Here is a 15900-nt window from a genome sequence, read left to right on the forward strand (position 1 = left end):
CTGCTGTGATTAAAAGATGAAGTAAATTCTTCTCACATGAAACAAATTTCAAACAAGCTTTGTTGTGCCTTGTCCTTTCATGGAATTCATACAGTTACTGTTGAGGCTACCATCACTGTTAGTAAAAATGAGCCACTGATGGAGACAGAAGCAAATGTGTAAAATGCTACCCATGATGTCTGTAGAGGAAATGCATATTGAAAAGAGGTCATATTCAACTGGTTGGGCCATTGGCCTCTGCTTCAAAATTTAAATCAGAATATATAATACAAACATGTTCCGGAGATTTCTGTGAAATCTTGAGTTCTGAATCAAAAGTATTCCAACCTTCCTCCCTCCCCAGAACTGCTCATCAGTCAGCCCCTTTGTTTTTGTTATGAACGACTATAATCAGGCTGTTTAAAGCAACTGATGCATTCTGTTGTCAGTTATAAATGTCGGCGGAGAGTACCACAAATGAACCACAATTTGATTTAAATCTTTTTCCTTCTTAACCAAAATGGCAGCATTTGAAAGAGTACAAAAAGTACATCTGTTATCGTGACAAAGACTGGAGGAACAATGAAGAGAAAGATTAGAAGGAAAAACACCTGCAAAGAGAAGTCAAAGACATTTAAGTAACGAGAGAATGAGACCAATACCCTCCTGCTCATTTCCTCTAAGACAAAGGAAACTGGCAGTTAAACAGGAAAGCAGGCCCAGTCTGCATTGAGTTTTCAAGTTTGTAATATTGATTTCATCATTGCCCTCTTTTGTAAAATAAACTCTTTTGTAATTGGCTACATTTTTTATCTTGCAGTGAAGCTACAGTTACTCTTAGTTGTAAATATAATTAAACGAAATTAAGGAGTTTTCTTCAAGCACCCTTCCCTTCATTAATATATCCAACAAATGTTGATTGTCTACTATGTGAAAGTTAGTACAGCATGGATGTATTAGTTATCCACTGCTGCGTAGCAAGTGACTCTCAAATTTAGCAGCTTAAAACGAAATAAATATTCATTATCTCATGATGATTGTGCATATTAGGAATGTGAGAGCAGCCTGGCTGGGTGGTTCTGGCTCAGGGTCTCTTATGACATCATAATCAAAACGTCTTCCAGGGCTGTAGCATCTGAAACTTTGACAGTGGCTGGAGGATCAGCTTCCAAGATGGTTCAATCTCAAGGTGCAGGCTATTGGCAGCAGTCCCCAGTTCGTCCCTGTGTGGGCCCCTCCACAGGCTGCTTGAGTGAAAAGGTGCTTGGCGTTGCCCAGAGTGAGCAATTCCAAAGAGAGCTACAATCTCTTTTATGATCTAGCCTTGGAAGTCATACATTGTAATTTCCATACTATTTCCCTTGTTACACAGGTCAGCCCTATTCCACTTGGGAGAAGACTACGCAAGGGTCTGAAGAACAGGCGGTGAGGATCACTGGGCCATCTGAGAGCCTGGCTACCACAGTGACTAAGAGCTCCTTCCTATTTACATTGAGTGGATTTTTAGGTTGAACAGTAGAGACGGTTCCTTCTCTCATCGAGCTTATATTCTGGTGGACAAAACAGATAATAAACTAATATAAAAAATAAATAGTCACCTAAAAATATGTGCTATTATCAAGAGAAAGAAGGATAGAGACTAAGTGGGCAATGAGACTGGGATATTTTTGATAAAATTGTTCAGCACGTTCCCTCTCAAATGGCTTTTAAACTGAGATCTAATTGACAAGAAGGATTCAAGCATTTGAAGCTCTCTGGAAAAGTATGGCAGGCAAAGAGAAAGCTGATTCTAAGGGCTTAAATGGACACAAGCTTGGTTTGTTTGAGGAATAGAAAGAAGATCAGTGTGCTTGGAGGTTAGTGTGAAAGAGAAGTGTGCAATGAGACAAAGCCACATAAGTAGACCCAAGCCAGCTCATTTATGCTTCATAAACTAGAGTGAGGAATTTCCATTTCATTCTAAGCCTGATAGGAAAAAAAATGGAAATAAATCTTTTCAGGGTGGGAGAGAACGTATTCACCATGGTTAATGGGTACATATTTGCTCTGACATGTGTGCATGTTTGGGTATGTATGGGTGTGCTGGTGTGATTGCTGGAAAGGAGAACTGATAGCTTTCCCTTGGCACCATGGACAGAGGCCCTAACTAATAATCACTGTATGTCTCTAGGACAATATTCCAACTCCCAAGTCTTGCCTTATGATGTTACCTTCATTAAAAAGGCAAAGGGAGACAGAAGGAAACAATCTTTCTCCCTGTCTGGCTCCCTCAACCAGGCTGAGCTAAAGATATGCTGTCAAGTAACATACCTCTATTAAGTCATTATATAGATCCATCATTCTTTAGTTTATTAATCACCATGTTCTCTCTCCTCCCACTCTCCTCACTCTCTCTTGTTTAAAGATAAGATGATATACAAGTTATCAATACATTTTAAGCCACAAGTACAGTCCCAACACATAATATATGCTCAGGAAATATTTGTTGAATGAATGAATGAATGGCTGATTAAAGGAATGCATATAAGAACAGAGTAGCTTTTGCAAAGAAGAACGGAATGCAATCATGCAAAATACAGATATATAGACCACAATAATATGAAAGTGATACTAATTATTTGAAATACGAGAAAGAGTTAAATTTACGATGCCTACACTGCATGTGCAATCTCTAGGGACTGGTTATGAATTTAAGATAAGAATATTCCTAGATAGGAGATAAAAACTGACTCCTGGGGCTGGCCCCGTGGCCGAGTGGTTGGGTTCGCGCGCTCCGCTGCAGGCGGCCCAGTGTTTCGTTGGTTCGAATCCTGGGCGCGGACATGGCACTGCTCATCGGACCACGCTGAGGCAGCGTCCCACATGCCACAACTAGAAGGACCCACAACGAAGAATATACAACTATGTACTGGGGGGCTTTGGGGAGAAAAAGGAAAAAATAAAATCTTTAAAAAAAAAAAAAAAAAAAAAAACTGACTCCTATGTTAAGTAGCCAAGAGGTATCCTGGCCTTGATGCTACGTATAGGCTCTCTTAGAATCTTAGGACCTTTTACAAAAGGAATTACTGTACAGGATGCAAATATTTACATGAATGTGTCACTTCTGGAAATAGCTTTTGCTGCTTTCTTATGTGTTTTATGGTTGGATGCTACATTTGCATTTTGCAGTGGATTTTATAATTACAGACTGTCTTCTATACCTCCATTCCTTTTCCATTTCTTTTCCTTCTATGATTTTCCCTCCTTCCCCAAATGACAATTTCCTCCTTGTCACTTTCCTCTCTCTGCTTGAAAATTTGAATTTAAGAAATAGACATCGTAAGAATTCTTTTCAAAGCACATTCACCTCTTCAGAGAAAAAGTGTCATGGAAACATAACAAATGCATAAAATAAATGAGCGTGATGCAGTAGCACATCAGATATATTAGTATCATTTATTTTAGATTTTAACCATCTAAGAGATAAAGGTCATTGAAGATTGGATGTGAAGACAATTAAGGTCATAGGGATTTCCTGGGGATTATTAGCTTTCCTTAAAATGGAACCAGACCTAATATCAAGCTAGGACTGCAGAATGGCAAGAGCTATTTTTAATTATTAAAAGTAATTTCACATATGGTTTAACAGTCATAATTGGAATTTTGAGTTATGCTTTCCTTGGTAACAACCCATTTCCTTTGTTTGGATAAACTGCAGGCATGGAGAGATGAAATATGATGTCCTTTAAAATGTGGTACTTCAAGAAATTATGTTTCACTGGCAGGCATTCGGCATTTCTGCAGCTGAAATGAAATTTCAGTACAATACAATAGAGACTAGGCCCCATCATGAATACATCTCACTCGCCAGTTTCCGAGGCTTCAGTAAACAAAGGCTGTTGGCAAAAAAAGTGTCTGTGTGCTCTTTGAAGAAGTACTCACAAAGACATCGGGAAAGAATGGCAATATGTGGCTGTCAATCTGAGTGGCTCAGTGGGTCACAGGGAAGGTGGCAATCCTGGAGCAATAGCAGAAGCAGACGCATAGCAGCTCCTAGTTGTTCTGGGGGAAAGGAGGAGGCATATCAGCTCAAAGCACAATATCCATCTCAAAGAACCACCACCACCACCACCGCAAGAAATGGAATTGCTCCTGCCATTGCAGCTTCCTGGGAGGAGCGTCTTTTCTTTACGTGCCTGGTAAGATCTTATTCAGCCTTCAAGGCCCATTTCAAACATTCCTTCCTCCTGTGAAGCCATGGCTGATTTACAGTGGACGTAACTTCCCCTTCCTCTAGGTCCTTAGGGCCATTTACTCCCCACACAGAGATCCTACCAATCATTGTTCACTGCCTCATACATTAAGCAAATCCTGACTGAGCACCTACTAGGGATCGGGGGCTGAAGTAGCATTTCTAGGTTCATTCTCACAACAGGCCTAGGTTACAAGTACTAGCATTTCTTCCATTAAATAGATGAGAAAACTCAGGCTTAAGAGGGTAAAGTAATTCACTAAAATCACACAGCTAAAAAGTAGTTAAGCTGACATTTCATGTCATATTGGTCTGATCCCAAAACCTAAACTCTTACGTAATAGATTATATTATCTTAACATGGTATTATCTTATATGATTTTAAATTACATTGCATTTATTATATTTTATATATATGTATATATTTATTTATGTGTGCATATATACTAATAAGACATGATCTATGGTATGATATGATATAATAATATAACAATATAATACAATACAATATGTGGTATGCTGGAGCTGAATCGTACTGCTTATAACAACCAATCTCTTCCCATCTCCCTATTCAGTGACATCACGTGGGTAACTGAGTACTGATCATGGCAGGAATATGTATTTACACCACGGCAATCACAAATGATACAAATCCGGGCTATTTTTCTTGAAGAGCTGTTTAAACACTTGTCACACTACTGATTATTATATTATTTTATAGTTACTGGTATAACTGTCCATGTCTGATATTTGTGAGTTCCTCATGAAGAGATTACATTTTCATGATGGCTTTTTCAGAACTTGTCTAAAGCACAGTGCCTAGCACAGGGGGGTGCTCAGTAAATTATTCTTGCACGGATGAGTGAATATTTTACCGCATCTTTCACAGCTTTTACAGTATTTACTTCCATTAGTCTAACAGTCTCCCCATTTGTAATAGCACTACAGTGGGTTGCCAAGGGATAAAACGTATAAAGTCGGAAGTGCAATTCTTTGCTTCTCAGCAGAACTGCCTCACAGGGCAGAAGCACACTGCATATCAAGTACCTCACACTTATTTCCACCTGGGAGGCCTGGAAGGATGCTGGCTGCTCAGGGGACCAAACTGAAATCTACAGCAGCTCCAAAGTGATCACAAATACACTGCTAAAATACAAATATTTGAGGTATTTGTGTGTGCTTGCCTTTGTGTTTTATTTATTTTCTTTCTTCCCCTTCGCTTGCTCTCTATCTTCCTTCAGCTTTGAAGAGATCCATACATTAAAATCCTAAGTTCTTGTCGTAAAAGAGAATCCTTCCTAAAATTATAAAAATACAACCTGTCACTTCTCACAAATGATGATGATCATTTAGTCCAGAAGTTTAATTTTTTTATCGAAAAATATTCCGGAAACCATTTTTATCCCAGAGTAACACAGGTTTTGGAATCTGAAAGGTGGTTCATGCCTCCCAGCTCTGTACTGAGCAACGTTGTGATCCTGGGCATCGGTTTCTCTTCTATAAAATAGGTGCAACATACCTACCTCAAAGGGGAAAATCCGGAAAACTCCAGCACTTTGTACAATGATGCTCTCTAATAAGCGGTCAGTAGGTGGATGATTTTTTTCAGCATCTAGCAGCACACTGCCATTAAATTAATATATTTTGAATGAATGATTGAATGAGGAAAAAAAACAAAACAAACAGCTCCTTGAGATTTAAACATTCACCCACTTTCTTCCAGAGCTGTGCGTTAGGACTTTCTGTGATGACAGGAATGTTATATATCTGTACTGGCCAATATGGCAGCCACTAGCCAAATGTGGTTATTAAGCACTTGAAATGTGCCTAGTATGACTGAGAATCTAAATTTTAAATTTTATATAAATTTAATTCTTTTAAATGTAAATGCTTGCCTAAGGTTGGGTCTACTATATTGAAGTGCAGTTAAAGGATTAACTGTAGGGGACTGGGTTATATTTTGGACTCAGAACAAAATTTTCAGAGAGTATTACTCATTTTTTGAAGGACAAAATAAATAAATTTCTCCCTTTTTTTCATCCAAAGCCCACCTTTTTGTCCCTTCCTTATCCTGTTCTCACCCACGCAACTGGAACTGCTTGTGGAATTTTCTACTTTTGAGAGACAGCTTTGTGTATTGCGATTATAGCCACCCTTTAAAAATCCTACCTGCCTGTCTGGATATAGTTAAGCTCCGAGGATTTCTGACAGGCCCTGGGGTCACTAATCAGAACAGAGCGGGAGGTGAAAAGCATTAGAAGGTCATGGGTGGCCAGGCCTATAGTCCGCAAGCCTGTCTCACAGGTCACATGTAGCTGCAGTTAAAGGTGGTGGCTATTACTCTGTGCTGGCTGCTGATAAAAGTCACCCGCAGCCCTGCCAGCTTCATTTGTTCTTAAGTATTCTATTAGGGAGGAACGCATAAATTTATTTTAGAGAGTGCCCTGAGTAATGAGGAGAAAAGATGCCATGTGCATTAAAAAGTGTTGTCTTAAAGAGGTGCTCCAAGTATTAATATCTGCAAACATTTAAACCTCTAGATCATAAAGCATAATGACCCTTAGAAATTGTCTAACTCAGACTATGTGTTTTATGGTTAAAGGCTGAGGAGTGACCAGCTCAGGGACAGAAAGATCACACCACAGCTAAGACTAAAACCTGGGTTTGCTGATTCTCACTGTTCTTTCTGTGACACCCCACAGGCAGTTGCAAATAGAAAAGAAAAAAAAAAATTGAGTCTATTTTGAAAGACTGTCGGAATGTCAAAGCACTTGTAGGCTGAGAAAAGAGTTATATGTAAATGTATTATAATGTGATCCTGTGGAAAGGGGTGGGTGTCATTTATGTATTTTCCCTAATTTTGCCCGCCACCCCTTTCTCCGCAGGCACACATTGACTATGATTCTCTCAGAGGACATAATACTCTCTCGGAGTAAATTAGGCAGGTAGGAAAATTGCATTAACTCTTTCCACTCCCCAGGGAGCACATTTGGCAAATCCCTGCTTCAGTGCACTAATTTTCCTCCTGGTGTGTGGCTAATGCACTGGGGGAAAAGGGGCTTATAGGGTGTGCTGGTGAGGTCAGGGACCACATTATCGCGACTTTATTGCCAATGAGATGAGCCGAAGCCTCCCACGTGTAAATCAAAGAGTTAACAATGGGGCCGGGTGGCTGCTCTGGCTTTGTCATTTCAGGGTCACAACTGGACAGGCTGTGATCTGTCATCTTTCAGACACTCGGGTTTAGCAGCCCCTGTATTTTGCAAGCCATCATTTGTGTTTCCACAAAACCTGTAACATGGTATTACCCAGCCTGAAATCACTCAATCTTTGGGACTCATTCTACTTCTACCATCTAATCTTCTATGGGATTGAGAAGCCAAGGTGAGCTTGGAAATCTATGCAGTCATCATTTCTCCAAGTTTTTCCAATTTCCTACTTTGAGTCAGACACGACTGTGGACCCTGAATCCAGCGTTCTCTTCCAGACTGGAAACACATAGTTTCATTTCCCTCCTCACCAAAGAAAAATTGCTTCAAGATTATAAATTAATATAAAACTCTTCCCCAAGCCCACCACATATCTACTCATTCCTACACAAGCTCATACTTGCGTTTTTCTCAAGAAAAAAAAAAACACAACCAAAACTGTATCTACCAGAAAAGATGACTAGCAAGCATCGACTTCAATTGCTGGTACACAGATTTTAGAAAATAAAATAAGAATTTACAATTCTGTGAGTGGAGTTATGTGCATGGAAAACTAAATTCAAGAAAGTGACTCAATCCGCATTAACCTTCTGGAGTCTTCTCCATTTTTCCGGTGGCTGCAGGCTAACATCGAGGGATTCTGTGAGGCCCAGGCTTCTGAGTATTCAAGTTCATTAGGCATGCATCTCATTTTGGCAGGAAGCCACCCTCTTTAAGCAAAACCCAGTCACAGATAAACGGAGGGCAATCATCTCCCGACTAATAAATGCAAGGCTGCAAAAACCCGGCTGCCAATCTTGCAGGATGGGGAATAAAAGGGGCGGCGGAGCAACTGTGCTTTGCGTCCCTGTGATCCCAGAGTGTACAATACAGCCGAAGCAGGAAGAAACCTCAGACCAGCTCTCAGAGGCGAGATCAAAACTGCCTGTGCAAACAGTAATAATGCGATGTGTTTGGCCTGAGTGGTACGTTTGTCCCTGGGAGCTTAGAGCATTTTACAAACTCTTTCTACGAAATCCCTGTGCTGTCCTTGGGAAAGGAAATGAGACCAGGAGTGCAGTACGCATTGGGCCACTGAGGCTCAGCGAAGCCTGGGGACCAGAGGAGGGTGACTTGAGAGAGGTCTGTAAGCAGAGTGAAATAGAGGATTGAGGGGCCCTTCACCAATCTTCAGACACGGGCACTGAGAAAAAGCTAGAAAAAGGCAGCTGGCACACTCCAGTATAACAAACTGAAATGTTCACTGCCGCCAGGAAGTACCATCAAGGAATGAACAGGAGAGTGTATAATCATAGGGAATAAAGGAGCCTACTATCAACAACATCTAGAAAACCAGTTATTTTTGGTGGAATCTCCCAATTTACATATAGTGGCAACTCAATACTTCTAAAATACAGTGCAAGCCAAAAAAAACATGTTTTTAGGTCAGATCCAACCAGTAGGCACCAGTTTGTGCCATTTGACCAGGTAATTATATACACCAGCTTATAGTTCACGCCTCTCCTTTCTCCTGCCTGAGTAGATACAGCCAGGCTTTCATCACGTTAAGCATAATGGCATTGTGGTTCATTCTGAACACATGACTTATAAACTTAGTTAAAGATGCTGTCATAGCAATGTGACCCAGGCCACAGAAGCCAAGATTGGAAACAGAAATGCCTTGGGAAGGATGCCCTAAGGAAGTGGGGACCCTCTTCCTTCTTTGCAAGAAAAACAAAGGACCAGCCACCTCATTAGGAATTCAGTAACAAAGATCTGCTCATCTCTTTCTAATTATGTGTCTAATTGTCTAATATTTTGAGGCCTTGTCTCGCCAATCAACTCTCTCCAAAAACTCTGCCTCTATCTCGACCCTGTGACCCACGCTTCCCCCATTCCTTAAATCTCTGCACATCTGCCTGTCAAACAGCTGTCTGGGTATTCACATCTTTGCTTATATCCTAGAGAGGCTAATCTTTGGGATTTTTATAACCCTTTAGGTGAGAGAGGGTAAGCCGACTGATGAAATCCCTTCCGCGTTAATGGGCGATAAAGTAAAATCCGATCCCCAGGGGCCATGATACAGAAACCCTCTGGTCCTACTTTTATGTGGGTCATATATCTTAATAGGTTTTCAAGCAATTTAGAAGACAAGACAAAGCAGCTGGTAAGGGCCAATTTACAAGGCCTCAGTTCCCCAGCAACACGCGGGCTGCCCTGTAACAGAAGCACAACTGGTGTAAACAAGCCTTTTCCAAGTATGGAGACACACACACACCTCTGAGCAATTCTGCTTTACCCAAACACTCACTTGCTTTATTTCATAGAAGCATCATTTTCTGATTTCTTCTATGGCCTGCTTCATCTGTTCAGTATTTATTTTCCTTCTTAGCTATTTCAAAATGGCCACACTGAGCCCTGTAAATGCTAGCTGCTTTCTTTGTGCCTCTTGTTAAGGGGAGGGATAAAACTGTAGATACTCTGAATGAACCAGCAACCCATGGACCTCTTTCTTTACAGTGTTAGTGGTTCCGTGGCAACATTTTCCCCAATTCAGAGGTAAGAAAGTGACAACTGATCCTATGTGTGATAATAATTTAGCTCAGCAATTTCACGTTATGCAAATCGGAGGCAAGCTGTGCTTTGAGCTGTGCCAGGGGGTGCAGTACGGCTGCATGAATCAAGACAGGGCAATCTGCAGGGGAAGAAAATGAATCTTGCTCTTCAAGGTGCCTTCTGCTCTGGAATACATTCAAGAAAATTAATCAGCCCCTAACATCACCATGTTACTCTCTCTCATTACAAATCAGAGTAAACAATTACTGCATTAAGCACTCTCTGAGAGGTTTCGAAAGGCCACTGGTGCTTACTGCTGATTTTCATAAATGATCTTCAAGGAGCTCCCCTGGGGATGGGAGATCTGGGGAGGTCTAGGGAGAGGTTACTGCGGAATGCATCTCATTACCATGGTGATGAGATGCAACATGCAGCCTAGCTATAAAACCAGTTGACATGCTTTTGGGCTGTGAGTTTCTGGTTTTCTGGGAGACAGTCAAATCTTAATTGATGGAAGGCTCTCTGGACACTCTGTGCTTCTCTTCTGAGCACTAATCACAAGAGGATGAATGCTGGAAGCAGAATCTGAGTTCCAACACTTAGGAACTAGGTGACTTTTGACAAGTTAGTTGAGACAGGACAGTACCATCTATACTTCATAGAGTTGTTGTGGGGATCTAAAGTATTCTCAGTAGCTCCCACCCTAGAGTTAACACTCAATGAATGGTCACTATTTTATTCATTTATTTATTTTGCTAAGGTCTACCTCCCCCATTGGCTGGACATATTTGGTGAAAATAGGAACAGCACTTCCACCTAATGCGTTGCAATATTTATGGGAGCTTATAAAGTGCCAAGTACATAGTAGGAATTCAGCTAGTATTTTGTCAGTGAATAAGCAAATACATGGAGAATGACCATTTCCTTTGAAAAAGGGAGTCCTTTTGTCTGCTTTACTTATAGAGACTTAGGCGGAAAACTGAGACTAGGATGGTTCAACTCTAGAAATTCCAGTATTCCCCTTGATTCTACCAAGGAAAGAATTAGAGACCAGAGACAAAATATAAGAATGTCAAGGTGTTAAGGCATTCTTGAGATGAGTACGTCTGGAGAAAGCAAATGCAAAAACTGATAGAGAGGAGGGAATTCTTGGAGAAGTCACAGTTCTGACCCATGTGTCCTTGTCCTTTTCTTCAGGACATGATTGATAATGCCTGTCCATCTCTCTCCTGGGGCTTTGAGTTGCAATGATGAGACAACTGTAGAACTTGGAGCCTTTTGTAGAAAGAAGTTATAAAATCAATGATTTTGCTTATTACTTCTGTGGTTGCAGGGCACAGCTTGCACTGAGACTACCGTATCCAGCACAGAGAGGTGAAAGAACGTGATTTTAATATGCAGTGGGCCATGAGAACACACTCCACTGTGTTGGTGAACATCTATGTCTCACCTACACAGAGTCCCACTTGTTTTTAGTTAAAGGCTAACTTACAGTATTCTGTGGATGTGAATGAAGGTGTAGGGTGGAATGTCCCCAAGTTGGTACATTAATGTGCCATCATATGTGTTGATGTCCCAAACTGACTATTGTACCCCATGATCGAACAGCACATTTTGGCTTTGGAGAAGAGGAGCTCCCTTAAATCAAAGCGGCTTCCAAACTGGAGTGTGTAACTAATGCTGCCTAGCACAGCTTATGGGCAAAAAATGCCCTTCCACTTCCCAATGTAAGGGAGATCAATGACATGTTCATCAGACATTGCTTTCAGAACAAAGGAGGAGTTATCAGTAAGTTTATTTTCCCTGACCAAACTTTGTAATAACCTCTGTATTTATTCAATTACATGGTTTGTGAGTCAATGATATTTACTAAGGGACTATTATGTGTACCATACTGGGTCTCATAGGAAAAAGAAGCCCACTGTCAGTCAATAAAATCCAAATACCTTAGCTTGTCATTCAATGTCATTAATTATCTGACCTCTACTTACCGTTTTGGCTTCAGCTCCACACACTGCCACCCACAGAACCCAATTCTCCAGTCATTGGAAGTACACTTGCAACCTGACTGTTCCACAACTGTTTCAGAACTGAGAGGTCTTGGAAATGCCTTTCCTCCCTCCTTGCTTGACTAGTGAACAAAGTCTCATAATTAAACATTGTGTTCAAGCATCACTTCTTCAAAAGGTTTTCCTTACTTTTCTCACTCTCTCCTTTGTAACTTGTGTGTGCATGCATGTGCGCGCGCGTGTGTGTGTATGTGAACATACTTCTATAAAGTGCATGGTCGTAGGCAGAATAATATTCCCCCCCCCAAAGCTGTCCACTTTCTCATCCCCAGAATCTGTAAATATGTCATCTCACGTGGCAAAAGGGTCTTTGCATACGCAATTAAATTACAAATCTTGAGATGGGGAAACTATCCTGTGTAATCGTGAGGGTCTTTAAAAGTGGAAGAAGGAGGCAGGAGTGTATGCGTTAGAGAAGGTGTGTCATTGGAAGCAGAGGTTGAAGAGATGACATTGCTGGCTTTGAGGACTGTGGGGGGAGGAAGGGGCAAAAAGACAAGGAATGTGGGTAGCATCTAGAAATTGGAAAAGGCCAGGAAACAAATTTTCCCCTAGAGCTTCCAGAAGGAATGCAACGCTGTCGAAACCTCGAATTTAACCTACTGAGACCCATTTCAGATTCTGACCTCCAGAATGGTCAGATAATAAATTTGTGTTGTTTTAAGCCACTAGGTGTGTGGTAATTTGTTACATATCAATAGGAAACGAATACACCCCCATAACATTTTATTGATTTTATTTGTTTCCATGTCTTCCTCCTTCCACAGTACTGTATGTTTCTTGAAGTAGTTAAAAATAGCTATCCTATATCAAAGGTGTCCATGTCAGACCCTGTGCTAAGTACATACATTACTTCATCTGATATGCAAAACAACCCTACAACATCGGGTTACAGTGCAGGAGGCATTGGGGTTCAGTACCTGTCATGCAGACCCCAGACTCCGGGTTCTCATCTTCTTCACATAATAGCTGTATGACCTTGGGCAAATAATCTTTTCTCTGCCTCACTTTCCCCATTTGTAAAATGGGGATACAAATGATGCCTACTTTTCAGGGCAGTGGTGAGGATTAGTTGATTAACTCATATAAAGAGCTCAAAACGATGTCTGGCATACAACAAGCATTACGCAAGTGCTTAACTACAGAAATTATTATTCCCATTTTAAAGGTGACAAAACTGAAGCCCAAAGGACTTAATGCACTTGACCTGCAGAGCAGGGATGGGAAGAAAACAAAGCCCGTTCACTCAACTTCAATGCCTGAGAGAAATGCGTGTTTCTTTACTGAACACACCAGTGAATTCATCAAGCTCTCTACCTAACGGGAAAAGCAGCACCTACAACAACACGGAAGAAAGAGTGAAGCATTGAGTGTATTTCCGAAGCTTGTACGGAGGTGTGAAAAGGGAGCTACGTTTTGATGGAAGTGAGAGACAATCAATGGCATAATTTAATAGGTATGTAGGTAGTGGCAATATCGCATCAGAAAAATGTGTATGACAGTACAGGAAGGTTTGGGTTTTATGCTAAGAGGATGATTGGCTTGGGGAGATTAGTACTTATTGAAATAATTGCTTACCCTGGAAATATGCTGAAGAGTCAAAAATCAGAACCACAGATAACAGCATTTTCACAGACTTCACAGAAAGGCATGCATTTCTTTGTGAAATATCTCTCTATAACCGGTTCTTAAACCCGAGTGCTGGGCCCCACCTCCATGAGTTTCAGATTCAAAAAAGCTGGAGTCGGGCTACAAAATTTGCATTTCTAGAAATTAGCAGGTGATGCTAACGCTGCTAAGTGTGTTTAGGAGACCACACTTAGAGACCCACTGATCTATAGCAATTATTTCCCCACTGCCTTGGTCCAAGATTACTTCCAAAAGACTCTCAAAGGGAATTTAATTGTCTCAATCTAATGTTTCAGGGAATTGAAAGGGAAGTCCTGTCTGAGTATTTGTAACAGCATGAAGCCCATTAAAAGTACAAGACTCTGAGAAAGCAAATCAGCTTTATTCTAGAAAGCTTTTAAAGGACTTGCAACATGAAGGAAATGATTCTAAGGCAATGGCTATGTCAAATACTAACGTTCTCAATATATGGGACCAATTCATTCCGTGTAGATTTCTCCAGACTTATTCAATCTCTTAGGCCCTACTCCCAACTCCACCCCCAACAATTTGTCCACACTTGAGGGTGAGATTTTAAGGATACAAGACAAAAATCTTTAAGAGGTTTTTGCTTGGATTTCTGTATTAGTACGTTGGCAAGGAAACATTCTCAAGTGGCACAGCACTGCAGCCTAAACATAGAAGGCTAATCAACCTAAGAAGACTCATTCCTAACACAGATGCAAACTCACTCTTCTCTCTCTATCCATCATATTTGTTGTGGTTCTCTCTTAGGGATATCACCATCAAATACATGTAATATATCAGGAGGAAGAGGAAGAAAAGAGATCCGAATACTTTTGCAATCTTTCTTTTATTTTCTTTTTAAATTTCTCATCTAGCTAAGAAGTAACTTTGGGCTCATATCTGAAAGTGAATAAATCAAGAGTTTAATTAAGATGATGAAATATTTAAACATTGCTAGTTAAAAAGAGAAAGTAAGAAGGCTGTCTCCGACTGAAATTGAGGGCAGCAATTGGGCAAGATGAGCAGAAAAGAATGAGTATATGTTATACAAAAGGGATCTCAGTCGTCCTTAAAATTAGCCAGTCATCAAAATGTGAAAAAAAATACCATGTTGGGGGATGTGGGTCATGAAGAGATATACATACAACCACAGGAACATAAATGCCCTTCAAACCCTCTTAATTATGAATAACCATACTGGCAGTGCTCAATGTTTGATAAGAAATTATTATTTTTTTAAAAATTAATAACAAAAACATCAGTGCTAATAGGAAAACTGATAAATATTTGATTTATTGGAAAAACTACTCCCTACAATTGCTTCCACCCAGAAAATTCTCAACAGGAAGACGTGAATGCAGTTGTAATTCCGTGAAAACATTGAAAACAACATAAACAAGAACAAACTCATATGGTCAGTTTAGTTGTCAGCCTCTTAGCTCAAAGATGAATTGTTGCCCACCTGTAGAGATGAGCTAAGGGGCAAAGGCACAATTTCTCTCTCACTTTGCATGGGTGAAGATTTATTTCTCACTCAGTAAAATTAAAATTATGAAGCTAAAAGGAAAAAGCAGACTGAGTACCATGAAGATGTTCTTGTCAATTAAGATATATGTATTCCAGATCTTCCAATTTGTTGATTGATCTCTGTATTCTCCATAACATCTTGTACATAAGGGCCCTGCCATTACTAGCTTTGTGACTTTGGACTAGTTAGCTCTATCTTAGTAGTTAAAAATCCTTAGCATATGCCAGGCACGCTTCTAAGTGCTTTAAAATATTAAATTACTTCACCTTTTTAATAACCCAATGAAGCAAGCATTATTATTATTCTCAATCTATAGATGGGAAAACTGAAGCACAAAAATATTAACAAATTTTCTCAAGGTCACAAAGCTGGCAAGCAGGAAATCCAGAATTCTTTACCATGAAGCTATAGACACTTTCTGTGTCTCACTGCAGAAAATAGGAGAATTTATCGTGTGGAGCAGTAACAATTTGATAATTTTATAAAGCCTTTGGACCATAGTGTAGTTGATAGTCATTGATGAAAATGCATTAGGTAAAAGTAGTGGTATAAAATAAGCACTTAATAAATGCTTTTTGAAGGAGAAGTTTGACTTTGCAATAGTGAATGAAATCAATACAAACATAAAAAAGTAATTAAATATCATTTAGTAGACAATCACTCTTAGCGAAGAGGAGTTCCATTTCTTGACAGTCATCTTAGTAATTACCTATA

The 15900-nt window shown here is 40.1% G+C and overlaps 2 long non-coding RNA genes across 2 annotated transcripts in view; one reads left to right on the plus strand and one right to left on the minus strand.

Moving 5' to 3' along the window:
* The first annotated feature begins 1083 nt into the window (after positions 1 to 1083).
* LOC139076116 (uncharacterized) lies at positions 1084 to 1570 on the plus strand. The gene is made up of 2 exons (XR_011527394.1): positions 1084 to 1239; positions 1352 to 1570. It is a non-coding gene; the product is annotated as an uncharacterized lncRNA (long non-coding RNA).
* A 1825-nt stretch (positions 1571 to 3395) lies between these two features.
* Positions 3396 to 15900, minus strand: part of LOC139076117 (uncharacterized) — a 29032-nt gene continuing 16527 nt past the window's right edge. Inside the window, exon 3 of the long non-coding RNA XR_011527395.1 lies at positions 3396 to 4020. This is a non-coding gene — a long non-coding RNA (uncharacterized lncRNA). The remainder of the gene's footprint in view (positions 4021 to 15900) is intronic.

Source organism: Equus przewalskii, chromosome 15 (assembly GCF_037783145.1).
Source record: "Equus przewalskii isolate Varuska chromosome 15, EquPr2, whole genome shotgun sequence".
In the NCBI taxonomy this organism is placed as follows: Eukaryota; Metazoa; Chordata; class Mammalia; order Perissodactyla; family Equidae; genus Equus; species Equus przewalskii.